Below are 16,347 nucleotides of genomic sequence, written 5' to 3' on the forward strand. Positions count from 1 at the left end.
GACATTTTGAATACAACGTCATGCCTTTTGGACTTATAAATGCACCAGCAGCTTTTCAACATCTAATGAATGATGTTTTTCGAGAGTTTTTGGATGATTTTGTGGTCTGTTATCTAGACGATATCTTGATCTATTCTAAGAATCCAGAAGAACATGAACTTCATGTTCGTCGTGTGTTATAAAAATTAAGAGATGCAGGACTCTATGCCAAGATAAAAAAGTGTGTGTTCCATACTACTCAAGTCAATTTCTTAGCTTACATCATTTCAAATGATGGACTTATGATGGATCCTAAGAAAGTTCAAATTATTATAGACTGGAAGATCCCAAAAACGATAAGAGATGTCCAATGTTTTTTGGGATTTGCCAACTACTATCGGATCTTCATCAAAGACTTGTCTCGAGTTGTAACTCCACTTACACGTTTGACTTGAAAGACAAACTCCAATGGAATCAAGAAACGGAAGTTGCTTTTGAATCTTTGAAGACAGCATTTGTTTCTTTCCTAATCTTGTATCGTGTTGATTTTTTCAAAGCATTCTTTATGGAAACAGATGCATCGGACTTTGCTGTAGGTGCGGTTTTATCACAAATGGGAACAGATGACAAACTTCATCCAGTAGCCTTTCATTCAAGAAAATTCTCAGCAGCAGAAATCAATTATGAGATCCATGACAAAGAACTTCTTGCAATTGTGGATTCTTTTCAAGAATGGCATCATTATCTAGAAGGCACTTCCAATCCAGTCACCGTGTATACGGATTACAAGAACCTCTAATATTTTATATCAGCACGTGTATTAAATCGTCGCCAAGCTCGTTGGAGCATGTCTTTATGAAGATTCGAGTTCATCATTACTTATCGGCCATGAAAACAACAAGGTTTGTCCGATGCCTTGCTTAGACATTCTTATCTTGCACCAAAAGAAGGAGATGTAGCTTTTGAGCAACAAAGAATGGTTCTCTTGAAGCCGGAGCGATTTCATCTTCGAGCAATAAAATCAACATTGACTATTGATTTAACTTTTCTTAAGCAAGTCCAGTTAAGTATGTCTTCAGACCCTCTTATTCATGATATCAAGAATAATTCTTCTAAATCTCATGATCCCTCTAAATTTGAATTTAAGAATAACCTACTCTATTTCTAATGACGCCTATATGTTTGAGAAGGAGAAGTACGTTTACGTGTTCTTCAAGCTCGTCACGACTTTCCAGCAGAAGGACATTTTGGATATAATAAGACTTTAGAGTTGATATCTAGGGATTTTTGGTGGCCTGAAATGTGGAAGGCAGTTAAAGATTTTGTACAATCATGTGATATTTACTCAAGATCGAAAACTCCTCGTCATCGACCTTTTGGACTTCTTCAGCCATTATCCATTCCAGAACAATCACGGTCTTCTGTTTCTATGGACTTCATCACGGATCTTCCAATCTCAAGTTCTTATGATTCTATATTCGTGATAGTAGATCATTTTATCAAGTTGGCATATTTTGTAACATGTACAAAATCTATCACAAGTGAAGAAACAGCTAAGCTCTTTCTTGACAATATCTATCGCTATCATGGATTACTCAAGGATATTATATCAGATAGGGGAACTCAATTTGTATCAAGATTTTGGTGGACTCTTTTCAAGATTCTTAAAGTGGATATAAAACTATCTTCGATATTCCATCCTCAAACTGATGGACAAACAGAGCGCGTTAATCAAGTTTTGGAGCAATATTTAAGATGTACCATTAATTACCAACAAGATGATTGGACAACTCTTTTGCCATTGGCAGAGTTTGCTTACAATAACACGGTACATTCTTCTACAAAATAAACACCTTTCTTTGTTAATTATGGTTATCATCCACGACTTGATACTTTTGACTTTTCAAAAGATGATAATCCTACTGCGAAAGATTTGGCAATTCATTTATCAGAGCTACATGCAACGATGAAGGTGCAGTTAAAAGAGGCTCAAGAACAATAAAAGGTCAATGCGGATGTCTATCAAAAAGAACAACCATCATTCATCTTGGGTGATAAGGTATGGCTACTTTGTCGTAATATCAAGACCACTCATCCTTGTGACAAGTTGGACTATTGAAGGCTGAGACCATTTTCTATTTTTGCACAAATCAATCCAATTGCATATCGTTTACATCTACCGGAGTCAATGAAAATCCATCTAGTATTCCACGTGTCTCTTTTTGAACCATACAAGATAGTGGACATACCAAGAAGACGACAAGCTCCACCTCCTCCTATAAAAGCGGACAATAATGAAGACTTTGAGGTAGAAGAAGTCTTAGATTCAAGGCGGCCCCAAAATAAATTAGAATATCTTATCCATTGGCACAGATATGGTATTAGTGAATGCACATGGAAGCCAATAAAGAATCTTGCAAATGCAGTAAAGACGATGGAGGCTTTTCATCGACGACATCCATCAAAATCAAGATGAAAACCTTCTTTATAAAAGAAACAACATCTAGGCAAGATAACAATCTATTTTCAATTCTTGTTCGTAGCTTCTTTGTAGTAGTGACGCTCAAGAGATGAAAAACCAACAACCAGTAGATTCGACTCAAGAGCCTTCATTTGCTGACCTGTTGGACGAGACATTACGATTGTCACAACCTTCAAGACGACGTAATCGAGATGAAGATCTTCAAGAACGACATGTTCTTCCTCGAATAGATGGTGAGATATAACGCGTTTGATATCACGATTTGGGAAGACACTCCCGATGTTTGGTGATTGTACTAGAGGTAGGAACAACTCTTGATGGTGTTTCAAATATTCTATTTGAAGGAAGTTATGAAGGCCTCAACAATGATCAAATAATTGGATGGTCTTCCCGCCCTGGTATAGGACACTACCGATGGTTGAGAGGCCCTATCAATCATCTTCGAAGAGAACAAAGATCAGAGTATGTGGCGAGTACAATTCATTGTATCATAGATTTCTTCAACATATGATGACCGCTCCTCGTAGAACTCGTCCCTAGAAGGGGGGATAATGTCACGGACATAATCACGTAAGCTAGTAATTACATATACAAATAGGTAGAAGTAAGTAAAAGTAGATAAAAATAGTTAATTCTATAGTATTTAATATGGAAGCTTCCTAGAAGCTTCATAGATGCTGCTTTGACTTCATAAGTATCTTTAATTGACTTTTTGGATTAGAAACGTGGTCAACAAGTTGGCCATGTGCCACACATATTGTTAGCTTGAAGATCAAGCTAACTATGTGGCCGACACATAGAAGAACTTGTCTTATAAGTCAAGGCATGTGTCCTACAAAGTCAACACATATTGGAGGTCCTATAGAACATCGCCACGTACCCCTAGTTAGATAGTATATATAGAGACAAGAGTGAAGGCTTCTTCACTCTTGTCAACTCCTTTCTTGCTTCTAGTCTAGTTTCAAGGGTCTCTAGTTTTCTTGTCTTTTGGCAATAGCCATTCCAGTTTCTCTTTCAATATATATACTTGTTTATATATATTTTGTTACTTCTCTTTGAGTGAAGGCTCACTTGTTTGAATTATTTTTTCATCGAGTTCTTGTCCTTGACACCTATTTATGATAATATTACATCTAAGGCAAAGTTTGATTCATCTATTTCAATGAAGAATGCCTTGGAAAAATTTTTATGATATAAGATTGGTGCAAAAATAAATTCTTTTTTTTAAAATATCAAATAATGTTTTGGCTTCTTTACTCCATTCAAGTTTGTTTTTACAAGTCAAATATATAAGTAGACTTCCAACTTGAGAAAAATTCTTGATGAAGATTTGATAGTATTTAGCAAAGCCCAAAAATCATTGCACATCTCTTATTGTTCTTAAAATCTTTCAATCCATGATAGTCTAAACCTTCTTCAGATCCATCATTAGCCATTCATTAGAAATGATATATCTTAAGAAGTCAACTTGAGTAGTATAGAATACACATTTTTCTATCTTGTCATATAATCTTACATCTCTAATTTTTTGTAATACATAAAAAATATGAACTTCACACTCTTCTATATCATTAGAGTAGATTAAAATGTCATTTAAATAACAGACAAAAAAATCATGAAGAAATTCACAAAAGACATCATTCATCAGATGTTGAAAAGTAATTGATACATTTTTGAGTCCAAAAGACATGATATTATATTCAAAATACTCATACATGATTCAAATTATATATATATATATATATATATATATATATATATACCAGATTATATGTTATTTGTAGATCTATTTTTGTATAAATCTTTGCTTGATTGACTTGATTAAGAAGTCCTAAAATCAAAGATAGAGGATATCTATTTTTGATGGTGATATTATTGAGTCCTTAATAATCCACATAAATTTGTAGAGATCCATTTTTTTTTTCTTTACAAAGAAGATATGAGCGTGAGCTAGATTTTTAGGATGGAATATGAAATTTTTAATCAAGTTTTCATCAATGTACTCCTTTAGTACAACCAAGTCATTTTGTAATAGGGTATAGATTAATCTATATGATAGTTGAGCTTCTTCTTGAAGATCAATGGAAGAATCATAAACACGATGCTTTAGAAGAATATTTATATATTTTTTTTAAAAACATCCTAAAAATCTTGATACTAGCTAGGAATATTACTTGACATCTTTCCACCATTAAAAATAGATGTGGCATATATAACAAAATACAACCCTTCTTTTATGATATGCATGAAAGTTCTTACACCAACCAATAAGGATTTGGATATACTACACTTATATATTTTTATTTGACTAATGAGACTTTGGATTAAACTATCAAAAAAATTAAGGTTATAAAAAAAACTAATCTATATGAAGATTATACTTTTTTTAACCAAGGTAATCCTAAAATAATTAGATTGAATAAAAATCTTATTATATTAAATATTATTATGCTATTATGATCTTTAATTACTACATCTAAAGGAACATTTCTATGCATAACATCTCTAGAAGATAAAAAATGACCATCTATGACTTCTTTATGTACATGTTTAATTTTCTTAACTAAAGATATTTCTTATTTTTTGACAAAATCTTCATCTATAAAATAGATTGAGGCTCCTAAATCTAACATAGCTAAGACTTTATAATTTTTTTGCTTCTAAATAAACTTCTATAGTAAAAAAAAAATGAAGGATTTGAAGAAAAAATACCACCTTAATTATGAGTTACACAAGATTTCAGTTGTATAATCCCTATTGTGGTTGGAAAAACTTATTTTTCAACACATTGTCTGGCCTTGATGAATAATTTTTTGAAAATTTGGAAAGTATTTTTATTATTTAATTTATCCCTCTCTAGCCAAGTCTTTGTTCTTAATATCTTTTAAATAATTAATTGTTGCATAGAATAGCTTAAACAATAAATTGTTGCAAAGATTTTATCTTTGGTATTGTTAATAATAAATCTTTGACATTATCCTTCAATCCATATCAAAATTGATTGATAAGAACTTTGTCAATCTAGTCCATGTTGTAAGAAAGGTTTTGGAATTCAATAGCATATATAGTAGTTGATCCTAATCTTTGCCATAAAGATAAGAATTTGGTCTTTGCTACTCTTTTTCAATTATTTTTTTTAAATATGGCCGTAAATACTTTTAAAGGTGAATTCAAGTCATAAAAGTTTTATGAATCTTTTTCCATTAAAGATACAAACCAAGAGAGAGCACTTCTAGATAGAAGTGCGTTTATGAATCCAACTTGAATACATTCATAAGATTATTGGAAGAAATGCAAGCTTCGATAGAGCTTGACTTGCTGTAGAAATCTTCAAAATTTTAATCTTATTCCATCAAACTTCTTAGGCATAATAATCATGGTCTCCATTATACTTGTGAAAACAAAACTTCATGAATTTAATTATGAAATCAATCTTCTTGCTTCGTTCAACCGCATAATTTCTTGTTACAAACTTTAAACTTCTTCCATAGGCATAGGAATAGTACTTCCATGATTCACTTTGAAAATACATGAGATTTCTATTCTTAAAATATTAATAAGCTTATGAAAATCTCCAATAATAACAAATCTATTTTCACTTATGTTGAAGTAGCATCCATAATCTTTATTTCTATAGATAATTTAAACAAATTCAAAAATTAAATTAGAAGAAGATAATCTACAACCTTTAATATCAAATAAACTTTTCACAAAGAAGAATAATCTACTTTCTTTAATGAAAAAAATTAGTGCTAAAAAATAAGATAGTTTGTTTTAAGGTGGATAGTCAACAATAATAGAAGTGAAATAATCCATTTACTTCTAAAACAAGAGAAAAATAGTAAGTTAGCTCTCTTGTCAAACTATCAAGGACATGAATCTTAAAATAATAAATCCTTAATATATTCTTGTGTCACTCAAAAGAACTAGAAAGTCACTTATAGATGATATAGTATTAAATGGCTATTTCTAAAGACAAAAAGACTAAAAAGTCTTGAAACAAGATTAAAGACTAGAAAGGCATTGACAAGAATAACAAAGGCTTCATTCTTGCTTCCATATATACTCTTAACTAGGAACCACATGGCGATGTCCTATAAGACCTCTAAAATATGTTGACTTTGTAAGATACATATCTTAATTTAAAAGGCAAGTTTTTTATGTATATGCTATATAATTAGCTTCTTCTATAAGCTATTAATATGTGATTAACTTGTTGACTAAGTTTCTAACTTATTAATCAACTAAAAATACATATAAAGTCAAAGTAATATTTATGAAGCTTCTAGGAAGCTTTTCTAAAAAATATTATGAAATAAATCTAGTTTTACCTACTTCTATTTAATCATATAGATAAATATCATACTAAATATGTATTTTCATGGTCGTATTACGTGTTAGCTTTCTTGGGAATGTACCAGGCACCTAGTTGTAGAAGACAAGGTTATATTTCACAAGCATTCAAGAAACCTTAATAGGTTTCACCTATATGAGAAGAATATAATCCAAATTTTGATTAAAAAGTGCTAAAAAACACTCTTTTTAGTAGCCTTGATCTCACATAAATCTCAATTACCTCGTTTCTTTCATATTTAAGCAATTGAATTTTTTCTTGTAAGCTCCAACGTTAATCAATGAGCTTTGATAAGCTATAACTTCTAATTTGACCATCCACTTAATGTAAAATTTTGTATGCAATTGTCAATGTAAGTCTTTTATACGCTTAAGAATTTTTAGTGCAATCCAACTTATAGATTATAAAAAATCCTCTAAATACTGCACTGATGTCTCTTGGCCACCAACTTGAAAGGTGAAGCAAAAGTTCCAATAAAGATTTCTCCTTCTCCAACTGTTAACTTTAACTCAAATTTGGTGTACAGCTTGATCTCAAGTCCTTCAATACCATGCTAAGTTCCACCTTGATCCAAGTAAGAGATCTCCAAATATCACAGAACCCTACCCAATCTCAAATTATCAACTTTCGATATGTTCTTGTATCAAAATCAAGATATCTCTCAATTGCACTATTGGATTATCACAAAATTTTACATACACTTAGAACACCTAATTATCCAAGCACTGTCAAAATTTGAATTATAGATATAACATTAATTTTAGGAACTAGCTAGGAGTGCTAGCCCTAATTTCATTGCATAAATCCCAAATTGCCAATACAAACCTTGACTTCCAACAATAATTTATAACTCTTCCCAAATCTTACTAAAACCAAACTTACATCTCTGAAATAAGCTTTAACCTAGCTCTTAAACCCTAATCTTTGATCTTCAAAGAAATTCCTATTTTACCTTAAGCAATCATTTTACTAGCTAGAGGTTTGATATCGATCCTATTTCATAAACAGTCGACTTTCGGGTATCAATCTAACCTATCCTAAGGATTTTTTAGTCCAACCTTATGCTCACCTTAATCCTAGTAACAACTATACTAATTATTTACCTCTTTTAATTTGATTTTATCAATTTATGGTCTTTCTAAGGTAATAAAAGAGTCTCTATAGTTAAAAGGTAAAATTACTAATTAATCTTCAACCTACTAACTATTAAGATAAAAAAATAATCTAAAAAGCCTTTATAAAAGCCATGTTTAGATACCTTGAATTATTATTGAACCAAGATAATTAGATATTAATTAGAAATTTAATTTTGATTATAGTTTCACTATATAGTCGTATTACATTGCAACACCATGACATAGACATAGCCATGAATTGTTCAAAGCTCTTTAAATAATGTAGCCTCCTTAACCATCATAAGAAGTATTTGGAGGCACTATTGTTCATCCATAGATGAGCTAACAAAGTTTAAGTGACTAACCATAATGCTCTATTGATGCTTCTTCTAAGCCTTGTATTTATTATGTCATATAAATTGCATTAAAAAATCTCCATAGAGTAATTCTTGAGCTTCAAATATCATCATGTTTGCTTCAAAGTATTCAATCAAAGTCATTTTTTAAAGCCTCTTGGAATTAAATATTTATCCAATATCCTTATTTACATTAAATGTAATTGATTACTGATTACATTAGATTTATATTTCATAATGGATAAAAATCTATAATGCATTCTAAAAAAAAAGTTAACATATTGCTTTAAGTACAAAGACATTTCAGATATTAATATATTGTTTCATTATTTTATAATTCTTAAGAATAATAATAGTATGGTTGTGATCCTTATAAATATATTTAAATAAAGAATTGATTATAAAAATAGAAGAATAAATTTATCATTAAGAAAAAAAATAAAAAATAACAAAATATTATATTTAATTTTAAATATTGTGGTAAAATAATTTTATATGTTAAAATATCAAATATTTTATTAAAAAATAATTATTTGCCTTTCTTCCATATTAATAAATGTATTATATTTTATAATCAAATATAACTTATGAAACTCAAATATAAATTTATCTTACATATAATTGGATCTTCAAAGAAATTATCACTATTGCATTGCTAATATATCAAATATCCATCTTTATCACAGAGTGGCTCTAAATTAAATCACAAGAGTAGTACTTTGCGTATTTTTTGTTTTTTTATTCAAGAAGTGCTTAGATTTTCAAAGCCGCAAAGAACATGAATCAAACAAAAAATCATTGCCATATGCTTTAGAATATATATTTAAGTTTAATAAAAAAATATTAATTCATATTCTTTTTTTAAAAAATTCTTATACACATCTTTCAAAATAATGAGAATATGTACATGGCACAAATGTCTTCTAAAATACAATTTTTTAGCAACATATCTAAAAAAAAATTACAAATTTTAGAAAAAATATTTGTCAATTTGAATTGAAATTCTTAGATGACTATCTTAGGCCAATCTTTTGTTATTTGGCTGGATAAGAGCTCTTCTTGAATTTTTGGATATTTAAAATTGCAAGTGAAAGTAATAAATAAGTTTTAATATGCAAACTTATGAATTAATGTTATCACATCTGATATAATCACATCATTTAAGATAGAATTCTAAAAAATGATAATGGAAGAATATATTTCTTTTCTTACTTTTTAGCATTGGAATCTGTGAGGTCTCAATCATGCTCTATTTTTTATTTTTCTTTTTTTCTTATTTTATGATAATTATGCATGTTAGATTAAGATTTATATAAATAGAATTTAGTTTTATAGAATTTTTAGGATTAAAACCTTAATGGTATAAATCATAGCCTAATTCCTTTAGTTAGATTAATTAGAACCAAAGTAATAAGAATTAAAAAATTAAAATAACAACTTAGTTAATTTTAATAATTTAAAGGTTGTTAGTCACTAATATGAGGGTTGACTAAGAACCTATGAGTTCACCTACAATCATCTCATATGATTTAGAGTGAGTTAGAATTATAATTTTTCAAAAGATCTAAAGAAAGTTTAGGAATGATAGTTTTGAGATTTCCTCCAAATTCAACAAATCCAAGTAATATAGTGATTCCTCTAAATAATGGAAGCCTTTCAAATACAATGGTGACACCAGATTCAGCTCATGGAATGAAGAAAACAAAATCAGCACCCTCTCCTTCAAAATACAAATAGAGCAATGAAATTCTCATTTAAAAGAATTTTATAATATTGCCAAAATCATTGTAGATAAAAACTTTCATAAAAATTATAAATGAGCATAGATTAAGGCATGCGAGTAGTTGATCTTAGCATAAAAATTTGATTTGAACACAATGATGAAGTTGGATTTATCAAAAAGTACTTTCTTTGACCACTTTCAAGAGCCATCAACCTTGGTAACAAAATTAGCTCTTGGATGAATGAAGGCCATAGATCTATATTAGGAATCTTAGAGATCAAGGATAGAAATGTGGCCACCCTCTCATAAGCCACCACTCAATTCTATAAGAGTGGCTTGGTACTCCAAGCCCTCTCTCTCTCCTCTTTAGTGAAGAAAAAACCCATAATTAATTTTGGCTCTAAATCCTAATCTTAATTTTATTTTTGATTTTTAATCTCATTGTAAACTTTTTGATTGTGTGTGTATAGATCTTGAGTAGTAAATGATGGTCATTGGATTTTTAAACATACTTTATTGTAGTAGATAGCTCCCTTGGCCTTCCAAATACTTTAAGGATTTTAAGAGCCTTGGATTTCCTTCAATCAGTCATTCAATTTTAATGTGAAATATTTTGTGGTTGTAGATTTTGATGTTAGATTTTCAAAAAGATAAGGATTGCTTGATTTGGAATAAGGACGAAATTTTGGTGAAATTTTGAGTGCATAAGGATCAGCTGCCTTGGCAATTTAGATCACCCACCTTTGAAAAGGCTTTTCTCACTAAAAAAGGCTTTTTTCAATAATTGTATTATTGTGAAAATTTTGAAGTAAGTTCACCTTTAAGCTGAGCTCCTAATGGCATAAATTTCATTGAATTTGAAGGCAAATTGAAGTTTTGGTCAATTTCCAAGTGGAAAGAGATTGCCTACCATGGTAGTCTCAGTCTCTCAGCTTTGAAGGAGCATTTCTTGTAGCTCAGGTACTAGATTAAATTTAAATTTATTGAACCAAGAGCAACTTTAAGTTAATTTTGCAACAAACTAAAAATCATTTAATTTGAAATTAATCACAATTTTTGAAAATTTTTGGAATAGAAAGGATTTGATGTCTTTAATTCTTAGGCATTATCAAGGTATCTTCATTTTTATATCTATTTAGTTCCACTTTTACTTTTATTTATAAAATAATTCGTAACTTTTATATTTCAACTTCTAGATTTTAATTTTTAACTTTTATTTTTTAATCTTTTCTCTTTTATTTTTAATTTTTATTTTTAATTTAACTTTTTAGATTTTTATTTTTACTATAGATTAATAGTAATAAAATAATCAATTACTTTTACCATCATTTATTTAAAGAGTAATAATTTATAAGTTTTAACTAATTAATTTTAATTAAATTTAATTAATTATAATTTTGTAATCACATAAAAATTAGTAGTTAGGGACTATATAAATGATCTTGAACAAACTATTGAGATTTAAGTAGAGATCATGCAAATAGCCTTGGAAGACCATAGTAAATTTTATTAAATCTTTTTTTTAATATTAGTAACCATTACTTGAAAGGTTTAAAATTAATTGAATTGCAAACACTAAGATTTAAATTAACTTAACAATTATACAATTGGGAGTTATTCCATTCCTCTTCCTAAACTTATTGTGTGGCATCAATTTCATTGAGTGGTGAAATTTGGACTCACAAAATCTCCAACTCCAAAAGACTTTCAGAAATGATTTTTTTTAAGCACCATTAAATAACACAAAATATTCTATAAAGATTTTAATATTACTTGTATGAATGATCAATACTTTGCAATGACTTATGCTCCTTAAATGATATTAGCTTGTTTTTGCAATTAGAAAATTGTATCAAAATTAGATGATTTCTTAAGTTTTATTTTTTCCAAAGTAAAATTGAGAGTAGCAAAGAAGATTTGATAGGTTGTTATGATAGTTTCTTTGATGTATATAATATCTTCTAATTACACAAGTAAACAATTATGTTATATAGAAATCAAATATAAATAAGAAATTAAGCAAGAAATAGACATATTATTAATTATTTAATTATTTATATTATTTTAACATATTAAAAATAGGGAGTTGTTAAAGCCACACCTCAATTTTGTTAATGCCGCATATTTTGCTCCCTCCCATTCTCACCCTGCCTTATCCTACCTTGTCTTGTTTTTATTCCTATCCATTCCCACTTATCCTATCTCCGTTCCTACCCACTTTATTCCATTCCATCCTATTTCCACCCCATTCTATGTCTACTCATTCCATTCTTCATCTTAAGTTATTTTTATTTAATTTAAATAAAAATAATAATTTTAATTATATAATTTAATCATTAAATTTTAAATATAATTATATAATAATAATCATAATAATAAATAAGTAAATTTGATAATAAGATTTAAAGTTTTTGAATTTAGAATAAAAATACTTATAATCATTTGTAGTATGAAGTTTTTAGTAATCTAATCTTATTATTTAAATCCTAATATAAATATTTTGTAGGTAAATAATAATTAAAGCATATCAAAATTAACTAAAATCTTAGTATAAATTCAAAATTATCAATTTTTTCTATTAATATATATTTAAAAAATCTGATTATTTTAAAGAATATTATTAATATATTTATTATAAAATTCAAAAAAATATATTATACATATTTCAACACATCTTTAAAAAAATTAAAATCTAAATTTAGAAGTCTTTTTATTTAATGAGTTTTTCAAATGATATTAATCAATGAAATAAGTCTCGTTGATTTATGGTTTTAGATCTAAAATAAGTTGAGTTGCAAAAATCCAAACATAACAAGAATCATAATCACAAATTTTTATATTTATCTTTTTGTCTTTTTATCTTTTCATTAATATTAAGTATATCTAAAATTAGAATTTTATTTCAAAATATTGTGATTAAATTTTTAAATATTACTCAACAAAATTTATCTTTTTGATAACATGTAAAATATTATTGGATATATCCAAAATTTTAAAAATATATTTATTTTCTAATAATATTTGTAATATGTCTTTTTTAATTTATTTGAATTGGTCTTTAAGATAACACTTTGGATGTATGAGTTTTGCATAGTAATAGATTTCATAGTGTATATATAAATTTTGAAATTCAAAAAATATATCAATTAATCAACCAACTTGTTAAAAAAACTAATTATTTAAATATAAGTAGAAAGAATTCTAAAAATATTATCATTATAAAAATATATATTTTATGACCAAAAAGATCCATAATATTAATGCAAAATTATTTTGTGTATTATTTATACATGATGTTACTTAAAAAGTTATAATTTAGACAGAGGCTGGGAATAGGGTTGGAGACAAGGGATGGATACAAATAAATCATGAGGTGAGAAGGGAGGGTGTTGCATTAACAAAATTTGGGTGTGGTTTTAAAAACTTCCCAAAAATATCAAGATAATTAATATTTAACATATTAAAAATAATTAGTGAATCTTTTATATAGAAATTTATTTTTTAATCCATCACAATATTATTAACAATTGAAACAAAATATATAGCTATTATAGAAATAACTAAAGAATTAATATGGTTGAAAAGACTTGCTAATAAATTTGGTTTAATTTCAGGTTAGACTTTATCATTTTATGATATTTGATATGTTATATGTTAAAAAAATGATCATATTTATGATTTGAAAATGAAACATACATATGTTAGACATCATTACATTAATATTATCACTGCTATTGTTCAAGTATATTTAAAAAAGATAGATAAAAAAATAAATATATAATATATGTTGATAAAATCAATAATATTTAAAAATAGAAGTCATGCATAAACTTATTGAGTATAAAATTTTTTTAATAAAATAATATCTATTAATGTATCATATATTAATTTTTAATTCTACTTATTAAACGAAATTTCCAACTATTAATGAATGTCCTTGTAAGAATTGTAAGAAAGAATTAGAGCTCTATTTTTTAGTTTTTTATTTTTATTTTTTAGAAAAAGAATTATAATCTGTATATAAACAAAGTTCTAATTTGTATATCATAACTCAATTTATTTTTTTTTCATTTAATTTTTTTTTGTTTTAACCTTTGTAATGATTGAACTTTGTAATATTTAGCTTTTTTTGTTTAGAAAAAGAATTATAATGTGTAATTATAATTTGTATATTATAAATTAAATTTGATAGAACTAATTCTAAATAATTAAAAAAAAAAAAAAAAAAAAAATCAGATCTTCTTAGACTCATCACTTGGTACATCAAAAAATAAAAATAAAAATAAAAAATAAGTCACAAAAAGTTTTAGCTTTTCAAAGAGAAAATCAATGGCTACCCAAAGAAAAAGAAACGAAGAAGCGGCCTCAAACTTACTTGTTTACTATTACTTGACAAATATTGAGAAAAAAAAGTACAGAAATGGAATGAACCAAATCTCAAAAAATATATTATCATCGACATTATTCTTCTACATACTCCAAGACAAGTATACAAAACTTTAAAAAAATCAAAGAATGTTAGTTACTGGAAGTAGGAAACTTCTTTTAATTTTTTTAAAAATGTTTCTTTATTGTAATAATGTAATCTGACAACATGCTAGAATTATGTGCTTATCATCATGTGCCAAAAATTCAGTTTAAGATTTATTTATTGTTTTGATTCATGGAATTTATCAAAGACCCATTAACCCATTAAAGAATAGGTTTATTCTAAACCAAGCATATATATATATATATATACCTTTCAGCTGTCCACGTTGGAGGACCATTTAAGTAGTCAGTATATTCATGAAGCCCTTGTATTCACAAGCCCACTCAGAATGTCCCTCCTGAGTTGGTACAGTTTCAGGCACATGGGCCAGTGTTACTGACTTCAGATGCCATCACTTCAGGGAAGCTCTTAATGGGGCTTGGATAGAGACAATGGAACCTTCTGAACTTACAGATAATATATCAAAATTGATTCTTAACAACAGAATTGTATTCATCCACGTAAAACAATTTGCATAGGAGACAAAAAAAATTAAATTTTTTTAAAAAAATCTCATTCATTCATTCAGTTCTACCAACCCACTTTTTATCACTTTTCAAGTTGTTGGGCATGGTATATTTGAGACTGTCCTTTTACAGAACTCTTATTTATTTCATATCTGCATAGATATGTAATATTAAATCTTTATAAAATGTGTTATTAATGATGTCAAGAATATTTGAATGGCATGGATTTTTGTTGCTTATATACACATATTGAAGAATGATTTTTCAGGCAATATGTAAACCAATGGAAAATTAATCAAGAAACATAAAAAAGTTGATGGTTTGTAAACATAATTGGGATATATAATAAATTCTTGCAGGATTGAAAAAAAAACGTAATTAAGAGATGTAGAATATATATTCATATATATAGATATTTGGTTATTTATTAAAGGCTATGGTGTTTGTTTTTGTACATTCATCTACAGTACTATCTAGATACTCGTGCATTCATAGGTCAATTTTTATTTTTACTTCTTTTTATTTTTATTTGAATAATCTTTGACACCACTAAAGTTGACGCTATTGCCTGTCGTTGATAGAAGTCCTGATGTTGTTGCTAACCACTCACTACTATTGTTTGCTGTTAATGTTGACGTTTTATTTACTACCATTGACTATTTCAAAAAAATACAATTAATTACAATGCAAATAGTGTAGCTAAGAATCTAACAAATATATCCTATTATTTTCACCCAAAAATTAGTTAATGTAACAATACATACATACATACATACATACATACATACATACATTTATTCACACAAGAAAAATTATCTTAAAGTTTAGATAAAAATAAGTGTATATAAAAGGAAAATAAAATAAAAATAATATATATATATATATATATATATATATATGTTTTCCTCTTGAATTCCTTTTCTAAAATCACAATGAATTATAAATACATGACCTTCACATAGTAGAGGACCACACAATGTATAAATTGTGCTGCAATGGTATTCAATGCACAATCAACGTATCAAAAAAGCTGAAACAATTTCCAACCCATGGTTGAAACAAACTTTGAAAAAAGCACCAGAATTTTCCAAATAATTATCAAGGGAACACCCATTAACTGTTGACCCAACTCAAAAATCCTCTAATTTTGGAGAATAATTTTAAAAAATAAAAATAAAAGTCAATTGATTCCTACGTACTAAGTCCAAGAGAAAACCCAATCCAACCCCCATGCCGTAGTAATACAATTCACACCCCATGGACCCGCAGCGATGGGTATAACCGCCCTCCGTGGACGCGGCACTGCCCCACGAAAGTTCCTGACCTCTGCCCGGAATGAC

Source organism: Physcomitrium patens, chromosome 16 (assembly GCF_059467195.1).
Source record: "Physcomitrium patens ecotype Gransden chromosome 16, ASM5946719v1, whole genome shotgun sequence".
NCBI lineage: Eukaryota > Viridiplantae > Streptophyta > Bryopsida > Funariales > Funariaceae > Physcomitrium > Physcomitrium patens.